Here is a 23,306-nt window from a genome sequence, read left to right on the forward strand (position 1 = left end):
GGAAGAAGGCATCCACTCACCCCGCCTTGCCAGGATGAAGCACACTGGGCACAAAGCACCCTCCAGAAGCCATCCACTAGAGAGACTGTGGCCTTGCACTCCCCAGGACGAAGCAGTGGGAAAACCACCCACTTGAGAGACTGTGGCCTTGCACTCCCCAGGACAAGCAGTGGGCAGACCACTCACAAGAGAGACTGTGCCTTTCAACTCCCCAGGTCCAAGAAGTGGGCAAACCACCCACTTGAGAGACTGTGGCCTTGCACTCTCCAGGACCAAGCAGTGGGCATGTGGCCCCCTCCAGGAGCAGTGGCGTTGTACCATCTTCCGGCTGAGGTGCCCCCCCTTTCCCGTCCTCGAGGTGCCTGTGTATTTCGACCTGATGCCCCAGCAGTGTTCTCTCTGTATTGAGGCAGGAGTCAAGTGGGGCCTTGGCCTATGTGATATGGCCCTGTGGCCCACGGACATTATGGACTGGGCAGTGTCCCTCCATTTGTATTTCTGTATATACAGTGTTTATTTTTGAGGACGTATACCTGTTATTTAATCTTATTACACTCACTTTAATCTATTCCTTTTTTCCTTGCATTATTCCTGAGGGGTACGGGGAGTATATGTAATGTTACTGCATCTGTTTGTGTGTATGGTGTTGGGGGTGGGGGTGTTGTGTCACTCTCTTTTTCCTCCCCCCTCCCCTGTGTGCTAGGGGTGGTACTCACCGTGGTCGTCTTCGCCGGTGTTGGTATTCCTGGTGTAGGAGGAGGTAGACCAGCATGGGTAACAGCTGTAGTTCGGGCTCCATGGGGTCGTAGTTGTTCCCTGATTGTCCAGAGGTGAGTCGTTTCCCTTCTGTGTACTGTTTCCGCCCTGCTTTTGATGGCGTTGATAGCACCCCGGAAAATGTGGTGGATTGGCTTGTTGTAATAGGGTGGGCGGTACATTGTCTACTGCCTGGCTGTTGGTGGTTACCGCCACAGTGCTTGTTGCTACAGCCATGGCAGTCGGTGTGTAAAAGTGGCTGTCCGTGTTGGCCGTTTCCGCCGTAGTCATAATTCCATTTTTTTTTTTACCACCGGCCTGTTGGCGGTATTACTGCCGCTTTTTAACCGACCGCCAGGTTTGTAATGAGGGCCTATATGATAAAGTTACTTTTTCTTTTGTGTTGAATTCCATTTTCCAGTGCTCTCATCTTACCAACAACTCCAGATGTGAAGTCTTCCATCTCATTCTTGTCTCTTTTTGTTTTCCTGAATGTTGTCTTCTCACCTTATATTTCTTGCACCTGCAATTTGATCAATTTCCTCAACGTATTACTTCAAAGAACATAATTACAAGTCTTAGACCAATTAGATTATACTGAAAGGAGTTAGGGTTCTTTACACATCATTCTTTCACCTGCTTCACCAAATCTTTCACCATCTCTCATAATCCCATTTCCTAGCGTATTAAAGCATGAACCAACTATTTCCCACACAACAGTTTCTCCAGAGCCTTTGTCACAAGCAAAACATTAGTAATGTTCCTTACATACTGATTAATTAGCTTGCTGTTATTCAGTACAAAAGTGCAACACTCCTGGACTCTTATTATACACCACACACCATCTTCCTCGGACCTCCTCCCTTCATCCCAGGATACTTAGTTACTCCTAGGGTCAGTTAGCTGACCTTTGGTTCTGAGCTACATGGACACAACAACCTCCAGATGCCTTTCTGAAACTGCACCTATGAGCTACTGTAACTGGATCTGTAACTGGACCTGCCTGATCTCTGCAGACCTCTGCTGGAGTGAGTTCCTTATCCCCAAGAGGTGCCTCCCCAGGTCCTTGATTTTCTTCTGTGAAGAAAAAGTGAAATCCCGAAGTTTTGGGCTCTTCATGACATGGAATGGGAGGGTTTACACAGGGACTCTGCAGGTAGCAATGACTGCCAATGCAAAGTTCCAGTGAACACGCTACAGCAACTGTGACTGACTACTGACAATGTAAGATCTGAACTCCATGCCACAGCAACAACAGCTCATGGTGACCAGCAATGTGACGCTCCATCTGGTGACTGTGGTGGTTAACCCTGAATTGTGGTTGTTGCAGAAGTTGTTAAAACATCCAATTTCTTACAATCATCAACTATAAAATTAGAACTGCACTCACTCTTTCCAATCATTTCAAAAGGTCCTAGCTCTTCAGATTTTGCCCACAGCTCATTTATTTTCCTGTTCAATTCTAAGGCCCATATTTATACTTTTTGACACAAACCAGTGCCAGCGCTGGTTTGCGTCAAAATATTTACCGCCGGCTAACGCCATTCCAACGCGCCAGGCGGGACCCTTATTTATGAATTGACGTAAGCGGTGCCGCGGGCTGTTTAGAGTAAAAAAATTACTCTGACCGGCAGCGCAGGCGTTGGGAACAATGGGGGTTGTGTGTCAAAAAATGGTGCAAGTCAGGTTAGAGTAAAAAATCATGGCTCTAACCGGACGTGTGCCATTTTTGATGCACAACCCCCATTGAAATGACTCCTGTCTTAGGAAAGACAGGAGTCATGCCCCCCTGCCCAATGGCCATGCCCAGGGGACTTCTGGGCATTGGCCATTGAACACAGTGGCACAGGGCACAGTGGCATGTAGGGGGGCCTAAGTTATGCCCCCCTGTGCCACTTTAAGAAAATATAAAAAATACTTAACTCTACTTACCTATATTTACCTGGGATGGGTTCCCCCCATCCATGAGTGTCCTCCAGAGGTGGGCGAGGGTGGCAAGGGGTGACCCTGGGGCAGGGAAGGGCACCTGTGGACTGCTTCCATGGTCAGAGACCATGGAAATGAGCCCCCAGGTCCCTTAACGCCTGCCCTGACCAAGGCGTTAGAAAACGGCGCAAATCAGGCTGGGTGCCATTTTTTAAGGCCAGCCCCCTCCTGTGCATCAAAATGACGCAGGAGTGTATATAAGGTGCACAGGCCTTAAAGTCATTTTTTGGACGGGAACGCCTACCTTGCCTGCCATTAACGCAAGGCAGTTTCCTGCATCCAGAAAATGACGCACACTGCTGAATTTTGATGTTCGCTGGGTCGGGCGTCAAAGTATAAATATGGTGTTAGGTTTGGGATGAATTTGTGTCACAACTTTTGACGCAAATTCGTCGCAAACAGAGTATAAATATGCCCCTTAGTCTGTTTTGTTAGGTTAGCTGAATTTGTATAGCCTACTAATCAACCGTGAGAGCATCCTGGCACTTAAAGCAGGTGTGTGGAGACAGCCTGGTGGGCTTACTCAAAGGGCCACTTCTTGCGGAAGTCAAGAAGAGAGGAGGAGCCTTTAATGTGTTGTCGGAGCCATGTATGAGAAGATGCAACCCCCTGTTCTGCTTTTGTGCATGCACAAGGTGTGTGCAATTGAGTGTGGCAGAGCGGAAGAGTCTTGGAGGTTGGAGTAAATAAATGCGGCTATTCAGGCTGACTTTCGAGGGTATTGTGGCTTGGACAAGTAAATGTTTCTGCACAATATTGCGTTTTTAGTGTCGTTTCTGCACTACCTCTATTTAACTACTGATCATTAGTTCTATTTAACTACCGATCATTAGTTCATTAGTTTTGCATAGGTTTGTTTTGATGTTAAGTTTAAGAGTGTGAGTCACCTCGGTATAATGATGCAAAATACACACCAATCTATTTTAGGCCTGTGGGAACTCGCATTCCACACATATAATTTTACACACATGCACATATATAGATACCCTGTGAGCAATACTACGTGGTAGACAAAATGCACCAGATCCCAGAAATCATGTAATTGTGTAAAACCACTGAGCATTACCTCATTAGTGTGCCTGCACCTTATGTTCTACGGAGAGAAGGTCTGTGTAGAAAGTTCTTACAAGGATGGCAGCACTTGGAAAAGCTCAGCACCACCTCCAATTAGGACCAGGTTCGATGAAAGTATAAAAATACATATATATATATTTTTTTTTTTTTCAATAAAAAACAAAGGTTACACGGACGTTGTAGTTAGGTTCATGTTTTACCCACACAAAATCATAGGAATTCAGCACCTATAGTTACACTCATGCTTCTGTTAAGAAACTATAACTCAATGCCTAAAGGTACTTAAGTTATTTTCCAGCACAAGGTATAGCTTTTTCAGGTAAGTGTAAGTGAGTCCCAGTTTTCCGAGGCTATCTAGTACTGCAGCTGTGTTGAGGGCAGACTGGTCTTCTATGTGGAAACAGGTCTTCTAGGGGGATGAATATGTTGAACTTGAGGACTAGTGGGGTGACGAAGTCCATAATGCTGCTGGTGAAGTTGGCTTGGTAGACCTGGGTTCCACCCACGGTGAAATTTGCTATGATATGTGTTTTAAAGTTGAGCTGTTCCATGTAGTTTGTTCTGGTTTCTCTGTCATTAGTGCAGTTGAACTTGTTCTTGAAAATGATTGCAATTCCTCCTCCGTGTGTCTTCCCTGGTGATTATGTATCTGGTGAGGATGGCTGCATCGTTGCCAGTGTTGGTGATTGTGTCAGCCATGTTCCTGTGATGAAAAGGAGGTTCATTCAGAGTTGTCTAGTAGGAACCAGATCTATGTGGTTATGTTTGCTGAGCAAATGTGTGTTGAGGAGCATGCATGATGTTGGTGTGTTGAGAGAGGGGTGTTTGCTGGCAGGTGTTTGAGTGAGAATGCTGTTTGAAATAGGTGTGTTGGTGGATGGTGGCATTGCAGATGTGGTGCAGGTGAAGCGGGAGGAGGTGCAGGTGAAAGTTCCCCCATGCGGTTTGGCACACCAGAAGTGAGTAGCACGTTGTCCAGGATTCAGTGTGTGAAGGAGAGCAGGCTTCCTGGTGCAGGCAGTGGTCTGAATGCAGACAGGATAGCCTTTGGTACAACTTCAGTGCACCAGTGTTAAATCTTCTGCAGCCACCCTTAAGCAGGTCCAGGTAGGGCAGAGGAGAGTGGGGGAGGCTGACAGGGAACGCTATCGTTAGGAGAGTGGGGAGGGAGAGAGGTCTGAAAGAGATAGAGAAAAGTCATACAAATGTCACAAAGAGAACATGAAGAGTGAGAAAAGGGGCACAGTAGTCACAGTAGTCACACAAGAGAGTGAAAGAGAGCATAAAAAGGTCACAGTAAGGGGAAAAAATAGCACAAAGGTGACAACAAGATAGAGAAAACAGCACAAAGGTCATAAAGAGAGCATGAAAGGAATGGCACAAAAAGGTTAAACCGAGAGAGAGAGAGAGAGATAGAGCGAGAGGGTGAGAAATGAGATTGATTCCTCGAGGTGCTGGAGCCGGGTCTGCAATGACCTTGACTGTTTGGAGGACTACTCGCAGGGTAGGTCTATGGGCCTTGACCCATGCACCTGCTTAATGGCTGGCCCACACTGCATCTGCCATGAATTAGGTCCAGGGAGGAGGAGAGGGTCCAGTGGGCAGGGCTTGGGAGGAGCACAAAGAGATGGTTCTCAAAGAGACAGAGAAGAACAGCACTAAGGTCACAAAGAGAGTAGAAAAAGACAGAGTAGGAGAGAAACAAGACGGGTACCATGAGGTGCTGCAGCTGGGTCCACAGTGGTATTGATTGGTCGGAAAACTGGGTGCAGGCAAGTCTAGGAGAGCTGGTCCTAGGCATCTGCTTAATCATTCAATGATATGTTCTTGAATTTCTAAATATCTCTTCAGCTTATTCTTGTGAATCAATCTCACACTTCATGCAAATCCCTACTAATTGTCAATCCCTTCTCATTAAATTCTCTAATAAAGTTCTTTTCTACATTACTCAATCTACATGCATTTTTCTTGTTAATTTTATTATCCTTTGAGTCTGGCTGTCTAATTGATATAACATGCCTGGAAACACCTAGATCAGCATTTACATTATTTATTTAATAGAAAAATCAACATGAAGACGAAGAAGAACCAGCCAAGTGGAAGTTGATTGTCGGTCGCCCCATCTGAAACAGAAGTTGACAAGTACATAAAAACATACGTTGGCTACATTCATTGTGATAAGATACCTATTTAACAAACTAGCATAGGTATTATCACTGAATACACTTTTAAAAATATCTCTAGGGGAAAGGCGGAGCTAGGATCAGCCTGCAATGACTGCTCTCTGCTAGGCTCCAACACATTGCTGGCTTTTGTCTTCCTGCATTCTGTTCCTGGGGCCCACAGCCGATAACTCATGCAGTGCACCACACAGATTAGGAAATAAAGAAATGTTGTACCAGATTCTCAAACTGCACTTTGTAGTGCGTAATTAGTACTGCTGTTAAAGTTCTAGGATACTACAAAATGCTATCCACAAACCTATAGGCAGAGAACTCTATCTGCTGTGTGTTTTCTGTGTGGAGATTTGCATTAAGGGGCAGGTCTATCCACGAGCCTGTATAGGTTTCAGTAATTAATGTATTTAGAAACTATATTAATAAAGATAATAAAGCCAAAACCAGATGTAAATGTACTCCATCCTAGTCTTGGTGTAAGTCAAGTACCACATAAGGCCACTCACAGGTACAGCAATTCATAGAAAACAATGGAAGCATTGAAAATGACACCACTAGGCTCAATCTCCCCATGTTAATAATAAGGGGCAGCCATTTCCTGATTAAATAAAGCCGTACAGTTCTTGTTCCCTATTGAATAGTCCATCCCAGGAGTGAGGTGTCCCTATTGAGACCCTCTTACTAAGGGACCGCCTGTAGTGTTCTTCTTGTGATATGGCCCAATTTCTCCTTACAAGGATTTGGATCTGTATGTATTCCCTAACTCAGAGCAAGCCTATTTTATACCTCTTATAGGAATAGTTCTAGCCTAATTCTCATGCAGGTTTTTGATAGTTGGATTAGCCAGATGTCAACATCTTTATACAGAGATATTTTTCGATGGTAGAGATTTTGGTAGTCTATGTTTTAGCCGAACATGAATGCACACTCTGTAGTACCAAGTCACCAACTGTATTTACTAGTACTATAATAGTACTTACTGTTCACTTACCAACATGTGGAGGTCTCAGCCTCTGCTTCTACTATCTTTTATGTGTAGATATCCCCACCTCAACTGTCGTACTGCTATTGCAGCCCCCTCCCATAGAAAATAATAATGCAGGTTGGGACTTATAACAAAACCATATATAAGTGAATGTTAAAACAAACTAAAATATTTAAACATTTGAAAAACATAAATGCATTTTATTTAATATTTTTAAAATTGTCCATACATAAAATAATTATTTATTCAGTCAATGAAGTACTATTTTATTTTAAATATTTGATTTAGCTATTTAAAATTAAAATAATTTAACATTAACATTTATTAAGAATGATTAAATTACGTTTAATTCATTTTATATATTACTTTTAATATTTTTCATGCATAATGAAAATATATATTTTTTACTTTAGGTGGATTTTTTTATTAATACTTAAAAATGTTTTAAAATCAATATGTTAAAAATACACATTACGAAATTAAATGTAAGTTAATTCAGTATTTTTATAATGTTTTGTGTGTAAAATAAATTTAAATTAAAATAAATACTTTAAATTAGTTAATAGTAATATTGAACATAAAATGTGTTCTTACAACTTTTTTAAAAGTTTAATTTATTTTTATAATGCTCCCTATACTTTACTATGCAGAGAACTCCTCAACGGTTATGGAGGTCTCCACCAAGTGAGCTGAAAGTCAATTACAATCTGAAAGCCACTACTAGCAGTAACTTTAAAGTCAGATTTGATGTTTTAGTGACTTTAACCCCAATTTTAGTGTGTGGGAACATATACACTAATGAATCACTTTGCACTTGTAAATTATAAATAGCCAAAAGTAGTAAAGTTACTCAAAAGTGTAAAAGTTAAATTACTTATAGATCTACCTATGTGAATAGGCCCCTCTGTCTTCACATGATACCTTTGTAAACTATGAGTAGATTCACCCCCACCTGAATGATTTGTTAAAATTAAAGTTGCTGGGCTCCTTGCGGGCTATTCTAAAAGGCATTTTGGAGTTTCTAAGAAGTACTTCTGTAGTACTCTTATGTATTCCTACATGCCTCAAGATATCTAGAATAGGAATAAAATGTTTTTTTTGTTTGGAATATTCGCATACAATTAGTACATATAAAAATCACTGTGCACTCTTGGACTTTTACTAATGGAGAGTTGCATGTTTTGGGCCAGCACACAATGGGCCTCATTATGAATCTGAACTTCCGACAGGGAGGTTGCTGAGGCTGAGGTTGCTGGGCTGACGGGTGGAAACCAAGGCTTCCTCCCGTCAGTCAAGCAAGAAAGTGGCAGCAGCTAGGTGCACAGGAGACAGTACACATTCAGAGTTTGCAGGGAAGAGGGGCCAGTAGATCTAATCTCTGGTCTTCGTTGGTCATCACTCAATCTCCAACCACAGGAATTGTTGTGTAGGCAACATTCTGTGCACTGATATGGTATGAATAATTTGTAGGGTATCCTTTTGGTAGAGACTTGCCTGCAGCCTGGACGTGCTCAGGTGGCCAGTCTCTTTCAGCCAATAGGATGTCACTAGTGAGTTCATCCCAAAATATCACACCAATGGTGCGTTCCACGTCTCCCTCTATTTGAATTTTTAAATCATAAACCCTGTCGGGTGGGAGAACGCGGCCGTCCGCAGTCTCCCCTGCAATGAAATCGCTAGTTGCTGTCGCATCCAGATGATCTTTCAGAATCTGGCGACATATCATGACCTCTGCTGCGCTGTCTAACAGTGTCACTGCCCACGTCTTGTTCCTCAACAGTGTTCTCAACTGTACTGGCATTTTTAGCTGACAGTGCTGCTACCTTTATCTATTTAAACTGTGGCTTTTGCTGAGGAGTCTTTTCTTCTTTTTTAATTGTAGACTGCGGCGAGTCTTTCTTTTGTTTCATGTATTCAGGATGTCGATCAGGACGGCCCCCTCTCTCGCTACGTCTATCCGGTGCATGATGAAAGGAACGAGAGGGACGTGAATCAGTGTATCTGTCTGGAATTTTAATATTCTCCCTATTTCTGAGATTGGGTCTCCTTTCAGAGTTCTCTGGGTGTGGAGGATCAGCTCTCTTATTTTGTCTATCCTTAAATTCTTTTTGTTTTTCCCAGCGCTTTTTAGAGCCCTCTTGTGCCTGCTTTGTACCTTCCTTAAGGGTGGTACTTTGTAATTCCAATTTCTTTGGTTTGGCTCCCAAACTATCCCACCCTATACTAGTATAGGTGTCGGAAATTATTTTCGGTAGTTGTCTTTCTTGTTCCAATTGTGCAGTTTCCCGGAGACGCTGGCATATAGCCAGTGCTACTGCTTCCCCTTTAAAATGACTGAGTATTATTGAGGAAACTGCATCAAAGTTACGCATTAATTTCATCCCCAAATCTAATGCTGGTGTAGCCCGTGCTTATTCTGTACTTGTTTTAACACTTCAGGTGAATTGGAAAGTGTTGGGGTACCATGTGTCGTAGTATATATAGCAGCGAAGACTGTACCCCATGTGGCACAGTCACCCACTGAGGGAACCATCCCAAAGGGCAAGCACATTGTGAGAAGTCTATGTTTTTACTGTGGTCCCGTATGTGGAAACACAGCTTCCAGCTGGTTTGTTTTCTGGGCTATCCAGAACAGTATTTTCTCTTGTTCTGTGGGTATTTTACCCATGATAGTATGCACTGTTTGTGGATTAATCCTATTAGCCAATTGGTATCCACCAAGTGCTGGTGGAGCTGGACGCACTGGTGTTGTGTTCAAAGTTCGCATTACGAACTGAACTAGTCGTCTATATAATGTCACTAATTCATTATATACATTTTGCAGATCTGCTATTGGTATATTTGGTATGTCTGGGTGAGGTGTGTATGTGGCAAACATAGGCCATGTTGGTCCATCATTACTTAAAGGACCTAGCCTCACTCTTTGTAATACATGTGGTAGGGCGCCTTCCAACCAGTTCTGATGCTCTTGGTATGTGAGCGATATTTCATGATACTGGTATGCTCGGTACCGTTGAGGTACGTTTGCAATTTCGTATGTGTGGAATGTATGTGTTCTTTGGTCTACCTCGGGAAAGGTGACCCAACAATAAAATGTTTCTGTTTGGTATGCTTCATTAGCTTCTATTATAAGAGTAACATCCCTGCCATCTTCTGTAAGGCCATGCGCTAGTAGGTGTTGTGTTAGTGCTTGTCTAGCATTCTCAGGAATTCCAATGGCGTTAGTCATATTTGTTTAGAGAAACAGAACACCAAATGGGGAGTAAAGTCCTTTTATGAGCTCAAGCTCGAACAACCTACAGCCTAATTAGGTGTTACCTGTTCAGCTAAGGAGGATCTTCCCAAAGACCACGGACGTCTCCATATAATGGTACTTAGGGTACCACTTGAGAGACTTTGGCCTTGCACTCTCCAGGACCAAGCAGTGGGCATGTGGCCCCCTCCAGGAGCAGTGGCGTTGTACCTTCTTCCGGCTGAGGTGCCCCCCCCTTTCCCGTCCTCGAGGTGCCTGTGTATTTCGACCTGATGCCCCAGCAGTGTTCTCTCTGTATTGAGGCAGGAGTCAAGTGGGGCCTTGGCCTATGTGATATGGCCCTGTGGCCCACGGACATTATGGACTGGGCAGTGTCCCTCCATTTGTATTTCTGTATATACAGTGTTTATTTTTGAGGACGTATACCTGTTATTTAATCTTATTACACCCACTTTAATCTATTCCTTTTTTCCTTGCATTATTCCTGAGGGGTACGGGGAGTATATGTAATGTTACTGCATCTGTTTGTGTGTATGGTGTTGGGGGTGGGGGTGTTGTGTCACTCTCTTTTTCCTCCCCCCTCCCCTGTGTGCTAGGGGTGGTACTCACCGTGGTCGTCTTCGCCGGTGTTGGTATTCCTGGTGTAGGAGGAGGTAGACCAGCATGGGTAACAGCTGTAGTTCGGGCTCCATGGGGTCGTAGTTGTTCCCTGATTGTCCAGAGGTGAGTCGTTTCCCTTCTGTGTACTGTTTCCGCCCTGCTTTTGATGGCGTTGATAGCACCCCGGAAAATGTGGTGGATTGGCTTGTTGTAATAGGGTGGGCGGTACATTGTCTACTGCCTGGCTGTTGGTGGTTACCGCCACAGTGCTTGTTGCTACAGCCATGGCGGTCGGTGTGTAAAAGTGGCTGTCCGTGTTGGCCGTTTCCGCCGTAGTCATAATTCCATTTTTTTTTTTACCACCGGCCTGTTGGCGGTATTACTGCCGCTTTTTAACCGACCGCCAGGTTTGTAATGAGGGCCTATATGATAAAGTTACTTTTTCTTTTGTGTTGAATTCCATTTTCCAGTGCTCTCATCTTACCAACAACTCCAGATGTGAAGTCTTCCATCTCATTCTTGTCTCTTTTTGTTTTCCTGAATGTTGTCTTCTCACCTTATATTTCTTGCACCTGCAATTTGATCAATTTCCTCAACGTATTACTTCAAAGAACATAATTACAAGTCTTAGACCAATTAGATTATACTGAAAGGAGTTAGGGTTCTTTACACATCATTCTTTCACCTGCTTCACCAAATCTTTCACCATCTCTCATAATCCCATTTCCTAGCGTATTAAAGCATGAACCAACTATTTCCCACACAACAGTTTCTCCAGAGCCTTTGTCACAAGCAAAACATTAGTAATGTTCCTTACATACTGATTAATTAGCTTGCTGTTTTTCAGTACAAAAGTGCAACACTCCTGGACTCTTATTATACACCACACACCATCTTCCTCGGACCTCCTCCCTTCATCCCAGGATACTTAGTTACTCCTAGGGTCAGTTAGCTGACCTTTGGTTCTGAGCTACATGGACACAACAACCTCCAGATGCCTTTCTGAAACTGCACCTATGAGCTACTGTAACTGGATCTGTAACTGGACCTGCCTGATCTCTGCAGACCTCTGCTGGAGTGAGTTCCTGATCCCCAAGAGGTGCCTCCCCAGGTCCTTGATTTTCTTCTGTGAAGAAAAAGTGAAATCCTGAAGTTTTGGGCTCTTCATGACATGGAATGGGAGGGTTTACACAGGGACTCTGCAGGTAGCAATGACTGCCAATGCAAAGTTCCAGTGAACACGCTACAGCAACTGTGACTGACTACTGACAATGTAAGATCTGAACTCCATGCCACAGCAACAACAGCTCATGGTGACCAGCAATGTGACGCTCCATCTGGTGACTGTGGTGGTTAACCCTGAATTGTGGTTGTTGCAGAAGTTGTTAAAACATCCAATTTCTTACAATCATCAACTATAAAATTAGAACTGCACTCACTCTTTCCAATCATTTCAAAAGGTCCTAGCTCTTCAGATTTTGCCCACAGCTCATTTCTTTTCCTGTTCAATTCTAAGGCCCATATTTATACTTTTTGACACAAACCAGTGCCAGCGCTGGTTTGCGTCAAAATATTTACCGCCGGCTAACGCCATTCCAACGCGCCAGGCGGGACCCTTATTTATGAATTGACGTAAGCGGTGCTGCGGGCTGTTTAGAGTAAAAAAATTACTCTGACCGGCAGCGCAGGCGTTGGGAACAATGGGGGTTGTGTGTCAAAAAATGGTGCAAGTCAGGTTAGAGTAAAAAATCATGGCTCTAACCGGACGTGTGCCATTTTTGATGCACAACCCCCATTGAAATGACTCCTGTCTTAGGAAAGACAGGAGTCATGCCCCCCTGCCCAATGGCCATGCCCAGGGGACTTCTGGGCATTGGCCATTGAGCACAGTGGCACAGGGCACAGTGGCATGTAGGGGGGCCTAAGCTATGCCCCCCTGTGCCACTTTAAGAAAATATAAAAAATACTTAACTCTACTTACCTATACTTACCTGGGATGGGTTCCCCCCATCCATGAGTGTCCTCCAGAGGTGGGCGAGGGTGGCAAGGGGTGACCCTGGGGCAGGGAAGGGCAGGGAAGGGCACCTGTGGACTGCTTCCATGGTCAGAAACCGTGGAAATGAGCCCCCAGGTCCCTTAACGCCTGCCCTGACCAAGGCGTTAGAAAACGGCGCAAATCAGGCTGGGTGCCATTTTTTAAGGCCACCCCCTCCTGTGCGTCAAAATGACGCAGGAGTGTATATAAGGTGCACAGGCCTTAAAGTCATTTTTTGGACGGGAACGCCTACCTTGCCTGCCATTAACGCAAGGCAGTTTCCTGCATCCAGAAAATGACGCACACTGCTGAATTTTGATGTTCGCTGGGTCGGGCGTCAAAGTATAAATATGGTGTTAGGTTTGGGATGAATTTGTGTCACAAGTTTTGACGCAAATTCGTCGCAAACAGAGTATAAATATGCCCCTTAGTCTGTTTTGTTAGGTTAGCTGAATTTGTATAGCCTACTAATCAACCGTGAGAGCATCCTGGCACTTAAAGCAGGTGTGTGGAGACAGCCTGGTGGGCTTACTCAAAGGGCCACTTCTTGCGGAAGTCAAGAAGAGAGGAGGAGCCTTTAATGTGTTGTCGGAGCCATGTATGAGAAGATGCAACCCCCTGTTCTGCTTTTGTGCATGCACAAGGTGTGTGCAATTGAGAGTGTGGCAGAGCGGAAGAGTCTTGGAGGTTGGAGTAAATAAATGCGGCTATTCAGGCTGACTTTCGAGGGTATTGTGGCTTGGACAAGTAAATGTTTCTGCACAATATTGCGTTTTTAGTGTCGTTTCTGCACTACCTCTATTTAACTACTGATCATTAGTTCTATTTAACTACCGATCATTAGTTCATTAGTTTTGCATAGGTTTGTTTTGATGTTAAGTTTAAGAGTGTGAGTCACCTCGGTATAATGATGCAAAATACACACCAATCTATTTTAGGCCTGTGGGAACTCGCATTCCACACATATAATTTTACACACATGCACATATATAGATACCCTGTGAGCAATACTACGTGGTAGACAAAATGCACCAGATCCCAGAAATCATGTAATTGTGTAAAACCACTGAGCATTACCTCATTAGTGTGCCTGCACCTTATGTTCTACGGAGAGAAGATCTGTGTAGAAAGTTCTTACAAGGATGGCAGCACTTGGAAAAGCTCAGCACCACCTCCAATTAGGACCAGGTTCGATGAAAGTATAAAAATACATATATATATATATTTTTTTTTTTCAATAAAAAACAAAGGTTACACGGACGTTGTAGTTAGGTTCATGTTTTACCCACACAAAATCATAGGAATTCAGCACCTATAGTTACACTCATACTTCTGTTAAGAAACTATAACTCAATGCCTAAAGTTACTTAAGTTATTTTCCAGCACAAGGTATAGCTTTTTCAGGTAAGTGTAAGTGAGTCCCAGTTTTCCGAGGCTATCTAGTACTGCAGCTGTGTTGAGGGCAGACTGGTCTTCTATGTGGAAACAGGTCTTCTAGGGGGATGAATATGTTGAACTTGAGGACTAGTGGGGTGACGAAGTCCATAATGCTGCTGGTGAAGTTGGCTTGGTAGACCTGGGTTCCACCCACGGTGAAATTTGCTATGATATGTGTTTTAAAGTTGAGCTGTTCCATGTAGTTTGTTCTGGTTTCTCTGTCATTAGTGCAGTTGAACTTGTTCTTGAAAATGATTGCAATTCCTCCTCCGTGTGTCTTCCCTGGTGATTATGTATCTGGTGAGGATGGCTGCATCGTTGCCAGTGTTGGTGATTGTGTCAGCCATGTTCCTGTGATGAAAAGGAGGTTCATTCAGAGTTGTCTAGTAGGAACCAGATCTATGTGGTTGTTTGCTGAGCAAATGTGTGTTGAGGAGCATGCATGATGTTGGTGTGTTGAGAGAGGGGTGTTTGCTGGCAGGTGTTTGAGTGAGAATGCTGTTTGAAATAGGTGTGTTCTTGGTGGATGGTGGCATTGCAGATGTGGTGCAGGTGAAGCGGGAGGAGGTGCAGGTGAAAGTTCCCCCATGCGGTTTGGCACACCAGAAGTGAGTAGCACGTTGTCCAGGATTCAGTGTGTGAAGGAGAGCAGGCTTCCTGGTGCAGGCAGTGGTCTGAATGCAGACAGGATAGCCTTTGGTACAACTTCAGTGCACCAGTGTTAAATCTTCTGCAGCCACCCTTAAGCAGGTCCAGGTAGGGCAGAGGAGAGTGGGGGAGGCTGACAGGGAACGCTATCGTTAGGAGAGTGGGGAGGGAGAGAGGTCTGAAAGAGATAGAGAAAAGTCATACAAATGTCACAAAGAGAACATGAAGAGTGAGAAAAGGGGCACAGTAGTCACAGTAGTCACACAAGAGAGTGAAAGAGAGCATAAAAAGGTCACAGTAAGGGGAAAAATAGCACAAAGGTGACAACAAGATAGAGAAAACAGCACAAAGGTCATAAAGAGAGCATGAAAGGAATGGCACAAAAAGGTTAAACAGAGAGAGAGAGAGAGAGAGAGAGAGAAAGAGAGAGAGAAAGAGAGAGAAAGAGAGAAAGAGAGAAAGAGAGAAAGAGAGAGAAAGAGAGAGAAAGAGAGAGAAAGAGAGAGAAAGAGAGAGAGAGAGAGAGAAAGAGAGAGAGAAAGAGAGAGAGAAAGAGAGAGAGAAAGAGAGAGAGAAAGAGAGAGAAAGAGAGAGAAAGAGAGAAAGAGAAAGAGAGAAAGAGAGAAAGAGAGAAAGAGAGAAAGAGAGAAAGAGAGAAAGAGAGAAAGAGAGAGAGAAAGAGAGAAAGAAAGAGAGAGAGAAAGAGAGAGAGAAAGAGAGAGAAAGAGAGAGAAAGAGAGAGAAAGAGAGAGAAAGAGAGAGAAAGAGAGAAAGAGAGAAAGAGAGAAAGAGAGAAAGAGAGGAGAGAAGAGAGAGAGAAAGAGAGAAAGAGAGAAAGAGAGAAAGAGAGTGAGAAATGAGATTGATTCCTCGAGGTGCTGGAGCCGGGTCTGCAATGACCTTGACTGTTTGGAGGACTACTCGCAGGGTAGGTCTATGGGCCTTGACCCATGCACCTGCTTAATGGCTGGCCCACACTGCATATGCCATGAATTAGGTCCAGGGAGGAGGAGAGGGTCCAGTGGGCAGGGCTTGGGAGGAGCACAAAGAGATGGTTCTCAAAGAGACAGAGAAGAACAGCACTAAGGTCACAAAGAGAGTAGAAAAAGACAGAGTAGGAGAGAAACAAGACGGGTACCATGAGGTGCTGCAGCTGGGTCCACAGTGGTATTGATTGGTCGGAAAACTGGGTGCAGGCAAGTCTAGGAGAGCTGGTCCTAGGCATCTGCTTAATCATTCAATGATATGTTCTTGAATTTCTAAATATCTCTTCAGCTTATTCTTGTGAATCAATCTCACACTTCATGCAAATCCCTAATTGTCAATCCCTTCTCATTAAATTCTCTAATAAAGTTCTTTTCTACATTACTCAATCTACATGCATTTTTCTTGTTAATTTTATTATCCTTTGAGTCTGGCTGTCTAATTGATATAACATGCCTGGAAACACCTAGATCAGCATTTACATTATTTATTTAATAGAAAAATCAACATGAAGACGAAGAAGAACCAGCCAAGTGGAAGTTGATTGTCGTCGCCCCATCTGAAACAGAAGTTGACAAGTACATAAAAACATACGTTAGCTACATTCATTGTGATAAGATACCTATTTAACAAACTAGCATAGGTATTATCACTGAATACACTTTAAAAATATCTCTAGGGGAAAGGCGGAGCTAGGATCAGCCTGCAATGACTGCTCTCTGCTAGGCTCCAACACATTGCTGGCTTTGGTCTTCCTGCATTCTGTTCCTGGGGCCCACAGCCGATAACTCATGCAGTGCACCACACAGATTAAGAAATAAAGAAATGTTGTACCAGATTCTCAAACTGCACTTTGTAGTGCGTAATTAGTACTGCTGTTAAAGTTCTAGGATACTACAAAATGCTATCCACAAACCTATAGGCAGAGAACTCTATCTGCTGTGTGTTTTCTGTGTGGAGATTTGCATTAAGGGGCAGGTCTATCCACGAGCCTGTATAGGTTTCAGTAATTAATGTATTTAGAAACTATATTAATAAAGATAATAAAGCCAAACCAGATGTAAATGTACTCCATCCTAGTCTTGGTGTAAGTCAAGTACCACACAAGGCCACTCACAGGTACAGCAATTCATAGAAAACAATGGAAGCATTGAACATGACACCACTAGGCTCAATCTCCCCATGTTAATAATAAGGGGCAGCCATTTCCTGATTAAATAAAGCCGTACAGTTCTTGTTCCCTATTGAATAGTCCATCCCAGGAGTGAGGTGTCTCTATTGAGACCCTCTTACTAAGGGACCGCCTGTAGTGTTCTTCTTGTGATATGGCCCAAATTCTCCTTACAAGGATTTGGATCTGTATGTATTCCCTAACTCAGAGCAAGCCTATTTTATACCTCTTATAGGAATAGTTCTAGCCTAATTCTCATGCAGGTTTTTGATAGTTGGATTAGCCAGATGTCAACATCTTTATACAGAGATATTTTTTCGATGGTAGAGATTTTGGTAGTCTATGTTTTAGCCGAACATGAATGCACACTCTGTAGTACCAAGTCACCAACTGTATTTACTAGTACTATAATAGTACTTACTGTTCACTTACCAACATGTGGAGGTCTCAGCCTCTGCTTCTACTATCTTTTATGTGTAGATATCCCCACCTCAACTGTCGTACTGCTATTGCAGCCCCCTCCCATAGAAAATAATAATGCAGGTTGGGACTTATAACAAAACCATATATAAGTGAATGTTAAAACAAACTAAAATATTTAAACATTTGAAAAACATAAATGCATTTTATTTAATATTTTAAAAATTGTCCATACATAAAATAATTATTTATTCAGTCAATGAAGTACTATTTTATTTTAAATATTTGATTTAGCTATTTAAAATTAAAATAATTTAACATTAACATTTATTAAGAATGATTAAATTACGTTTAATTCATTTTATAATATTACTTTTAATATTTTTCATGCATAATGAAAATATATATTTTTTTACTTTAGGTGGATTTTTTTATTAATACTTAATGTTTTAAAATCAATATGTTAAAAATACACATTACGAAATTAAATGTAAGTTAGTTCAGTATTTTTATAATGTTTTGTGTGTAAAATAAATTTAAATTAAAATAAATACTTTAAATTAGTTAATAGTAATATTGAACATAAAATGTGTTCTTACAACTTTTTTAAAAGTTTAATTTATTTTTATAATGCTCCCTATACTTTACTATGCAGAGAACTCCTCAACGGTTATGGAGGTCTCCACCAAGTGAGCTGAAAGTCAATTACAATCTGAAAGCCACTACTAGCAGTAACTTTAAAGTCAGATTTGATGTTTTAGTGACTTCAACCCCAATTTTAGTGTGTGGGAACATATACACTAATGAATCACTTTGCACTTGTAAATTATAAATAGCCAAAAGTAGTAAAGTTACTCAAAAGTGTAAAAGTTAAATTACTTATAGATCTACCTATGTGAATAGGCCCCTCTGTCTTCACATGATACCTTTGTAAACTATGAGTAGATTCACCCCCACCTGAATGATTTGTTAAAATTAAAGTTGCTGGGCTCCTTGCGGGCTATTCTAAAAGGCATTTTGGAGTTTCTAAGAAGTACTTCTGTAGTACTCTTATGTATTCCTACATGCCTCAAGATACCTAGAATAGGAATAAAATGTTTTTTTTTGTTTGGAATATTCGCATACAATTAGTACATATAAAAATCACTGTGCACTCTTGGACTTTTACTAATGGAGAGTTGCATGTTTTGGGCCAGCACACAATGGGCCTCATTATGAATCTGAACTTCCGACAGGGAGGTTGCTGAGGTTGCTGGGCTGACGGGTGGAAACCAAGGCTTCCTCCCGTCAGTCAAGCAAGAAAGTGGCAGCAGCTAGATGCACAGGAGACAGTACACATTCAGAGTTTGCAGGGAAGAGGGGCCAGTAGATCTAATCTCTGGTCTTCGTTGGTCATCACTCAATCTCCAACCACAGGAATTGTTGTGTAGGCAACATTCTGTGCACTGATATGGTATGAATAATTTGTAGGGTATCCTTTTGGTAGAGACTTGCCTGCAGCCTGGACGTGCTCAGGTGGCCAGTCTCTTTCAGCCAATAGGATGTCACTAGTGAGTTCATCCCAAAATATCACACCAATGGTGCGTTCCACGTCTCCCTCTATTTGAATTTTTAAATCATAAACCCTGTCGGGTGGGAGAACGCGGCCGTCCGCAGTCTCCCCTGCAATGAAATCGCTAGTTGCTGTCGCATCCAGATGATCTTTCAGAATCTGGCGACATATCATGACCTCTGCTGCGCTGTCTAACAGTGTCACTGCCCACGTCTTGTTCCTCAACAGTGTTCTCAACTGTACTGGCATTTTTAGCTGACAGTGCTGCTACCTTTATCTATTTAAACTGTGGCTTTTGCTGAGGAGTCTTTTCTTCTTTTTTAATTGTAGACTGCGGCGAGTCTTTCTTTTGTTTCATGTATTCAGGATGTCGATCAGGACGGCCCCCTCTCTCGCTACGTCTATCCGGTGCATGATGAAAGGAACGAGAGGGACGTGAATCAGTGTATCTGTCTGGAATTTTAATATTCTCCCTATTTCTGAGATTGGGTCTCCTTTCAGAGTTCTCCGGGTGTGGAGGATCAGCTCTCTTATTTTGTCTATCCTTAAATTCTTTTTGTTTTTCCCAGCGCTTTTTAGAGCCCTCTTGTGCCTGCTTTGTACCTTCCTTAAGGGTGGTACTTTGTAATTCCAATTTCTTTGGTTTGGCTCCCAAACTATCCCACCCTATACTAGTATAGGTGTCGGAAATTATTTTCGGTAGTTGTCTTTCTTGTTCCAATTGTGCAGTTTCCCGGAGACGCTGGCATATAGCCAGTGCTACTGCTTCCCCTTTAAAATTACTGAGTATTATTGAGGAAACTGCATCAAAGTTACGCATTAATTTCATCCCCAAATCTAAGGCTGGTGTAGCCCGTGCTTATTCTGTACTTGTTTTAACACTTCAGGTGAATTGGAAAGTGTTGGGGTACCATGTGTCGTAGTATATATAGCAGCGAAGACTGTACCCCATGTGGCACAGTCACCCACTGAGGGAACCATCCCAAAGGGCAAGCACATTGTGAGAAGTCTATGTTTTTACTGTGTTCCCGTATGTGGAAACACAGCTTCCAGCTGGTTTGTTTTCTGGGCTATCCAGAACAGTATTTTCTCTTGTTCTGTGGGTATTTTACCCATGATAGTATGCACTGTTTGTGGATTAATCCTATTAGCCAATTGGTATCCACCAAGTGCTGGTGGAGCTGGACGCACTGGTGTTGTGTTCAAAGTTCGCATTACGAACTGAACTAGTCGTCTATATAATGTCACTAATTCATTATATACATTTTGCAGATCTGCTATTGGTATATTTGGTATGTCTGGGTGAGGTGTGTATGTGGCAAACATAGGCCATGTTGGTCCATCATTACTTAAAGGACCTAGCCTCACTCTTTGTAATACATGTGGTAGGGCGCCTTCCAACCAGTTCTGATGCTCTTGGTATGTGAGCGATATTTCATGATACTGGTATGCTCGGTACCTTTGAGGTACGTTTGCAATTTCGTATGTGTGGAATGTATGTGTTCTTTGGTCTACCTCGGGAAAGGTGACCCAACAATAAAATGTTTCTGTTTGGTATGCTTCATTAGCTTCTATTATAAGAGTAACATCCCTGCCATCTTCTGTAAGGCCATGCGCTAGTAGGTGTTGTGTTAGTGCTTGTCTAGCATTCTCAGGAATTCCAATGGCGTTAGCCATATTTGTTTAGAGAAACAGAACACCAAATGGGGAGTAAAGTCCTTTTATGAGCTCAAGCTCGAACAACCTACAGCCTAATTAGGTGTTACCTGTTCAGCTAAGGAGGATCTTCCCAAAGACCACGGACGTCTCCATATAATGGTACTTAGGGTACCTGTTGTCTGCGAGACAGTGATAGTCAGGGTATCCATAAAATAGTGCCTAAACACACCATCGTTGGTGGAGCCATGTCATAGTTTGGATTCTTGCTCTAGGCAAGACTGCTGGTTTAAGGATGACAGTACTTATGTTTGTAGGCAGCTATGCCTATCCTACAACAAGTCGCAACTGTTGTCTGAACCTTACCGGCTCACTAGCAGCACCACACCAGAAACCAAAATAGGAAAAGGTGATTTGTGGCAGCCTTTACGCATTGCCTCGAGAGTATGACTTCTCAGGGAGTGTTGTGGTTAAACGGAGATTACCGCTTTCTCACAGATATATCATGTCTCATACAAACACAGGCAATAACAAAGATGCAGTAAAGTTTAAATGTTTTTTATTTAACAAAACTGCAATTTGCGATAAGTTGCACGGACTGCAATGATTAGGATAATGAACAGTGCAAGAAACAGAATTGTAAAGACAAGAGTCATTATTACAAAGACCCCCACCATTTTGCAATAACTTGAAAAGACATGAAGTGTATAAGATGTCCTAATAACCTATTATGATAGGCCTAACCTCCTACCTAAAGAAGAGCTGGGTGTGTTAAACCTAATCTGCCAATGCCGTGTCCATGAAAGGAGCCCCCAACCCTCGTTACCTTGGAATGAGGTTTCTATCTCAGACTCTGCAGGGACACAAAGACTGGGTCAGCGTCAAGACGACGTACAGCATCGATATCAGTGATGGTGGCGATGCCCTCTGGTGGTAATCCCTCTGATTATCTGTCTAAAGTGTGATGTATTTATACAGATCTACTTGGACCCCTGACGTAGGTGTGTTCCCATACAATAGATAAAAGGCATGCTTGGGGCGGCAATTAATATAAACAATTCCCTCGAAAGCATAGAGAAGGAAAGTCCCTAAGTGTGAACACCTACTTTTTGTTTGTCTTTGTCACTTGATCTTGACGTCTTAATGCGGTATAATACAAATCATAACAAGTGGTCTAACAATAAACAAGGCAGCCATCTTAGAAGAGTTAAATAATCAAATGGGCTAAGACAGAGCAAACTAAGTAGGTTAAAAATCATTAGGTGACGGGGGCACAAGTCTGCAAGCCAAAGGCTAAGCTAACTCCTGTTATCCCATTAAAACAAACTAGGATTCACTACAAGTGCACTGCCCACAACATGGTCGTGGACTCGTAATCAGCGGGGTAGCGCTGAACTTAGCACCACCATGGCTGACCATGACTCTGATCGCCACCATACTGCCAAGAACCAGGTTCTTGGACAGGGTCGTAATGTGGCAGTCAGGCCACCAAGAGTGCAGCGGTCCAACCACCAACACGAGGCAGGCAGTCTCCAGACCTCCAGCCTTGTAATGAGGATCTAAATCCCCAATAGCATCTTCACAACCATTTCAAATCATTAATGCTAAAGATAGTGGCCTGATGATTAGGAAAAGCAGATGTGACTAGATTGGAAAATAATTGCATTGAGCAGTCAATTTTATTGAATTCCACAAGTGTACCATATATATATATATATGCTCATGTCCATGCTACAATTCTGCCTAACCCACAACTTGTTCATTTTTGATAACGAATGTTTTTTACAAAAACAAGGGACAGCGATGGGGGCATCTTTTGCTCCCACATATGCTAATCTATATATGGGCTGGTGGGAGAAGGAGGTAGCCTGGTCTGAAGACAATGACATCTATATGGACAAAGTGGTACTATGGGTCTGATATATAGATGATCTGTTTATCTGGAATGGCACAGAACAACTACTATTAGATTACATTAATGTATTGAATAATAATCAATTTAACATTCATTTGGATGCCATTCACAGTAGAGATACCATTGCATTTTTAGACGTTTTATTGAAAATAGAAAATTATCATCTACAGACCACTATATATCGCAAGCCCACGGCCTGCAATTCCATATTGCATGCCAACAGTGGTCATCCCATGGCATTGAAGTGGAGCATACCCTACAGTCAACTATTGCGGGCTCGTAGAATATGCTCGGATGAAAACAAATATGAATTTGAAGCTAGAGCCATGGTGGAAAGATTCCTAAGTAGAGGTTATCCTCGTAAAATTCTGATGGATGCACTATATAGGGTTAAAAGTAAAAACAGAGATATGCTACTTTTTAACAATAGACTAACCAGCAGTGAGCCCAAACAGTCACCACCTAGAATATTCTTCCAATATAATCAACAACATGAGTCATTAAGAACTATACTCCAAAAAAATTGGCATGTTTTACAGAATGATTCAACTATTAAAGACAACATAGGGGTACATCCATCCATAACTTTTCGTAAAGCACGTTCATTGGGAGACTATCTAACCAGAAGCCATTTTTCGATGAAAACAAATACATCTT

The 23,306-nt window shown here is 42.5% G+C and overlaps 1 long non-coding RNA gene across 1 annotated transcript in view; it reads left to right on the top strand.

Annotated features, from left to right (window-relative positions):
- Window positions 1–6,012, top strand: part of LOC138246461 (uncharacterized) — a 42,234-nt gene extending 36,222 nt beyond the window's left edge. Inside the window, exon 3 of the long non-coding RNA XR_011194294.1 lies at window positions 5,878–6,012. This is a non-coding gene — a long non-coding RNA (uncharacterized lncRNA). The remainder of the gene's footprint in view (window positions 1–5,877) is intronic.
- The last annotated feature ends 17,294 nt before the right edge of the window (window positions 6,013–23,306 follow it).

Source organism: Pleurodeles waltl, chromosome 7, assembly GCF_031143425.1.
Source record: "Pleurodeles waltl isolate 20211129_DDA chromosome 7, aPleWal1.hap1.20221129, whole genome shotgun sequence".
NCBI classification, from domain to species: Eukaryota; Metazoa; Chordata; class Amphibia; order Caudata; family Salamandridae; genus Pleurodeles; species Pleurodeles waltl.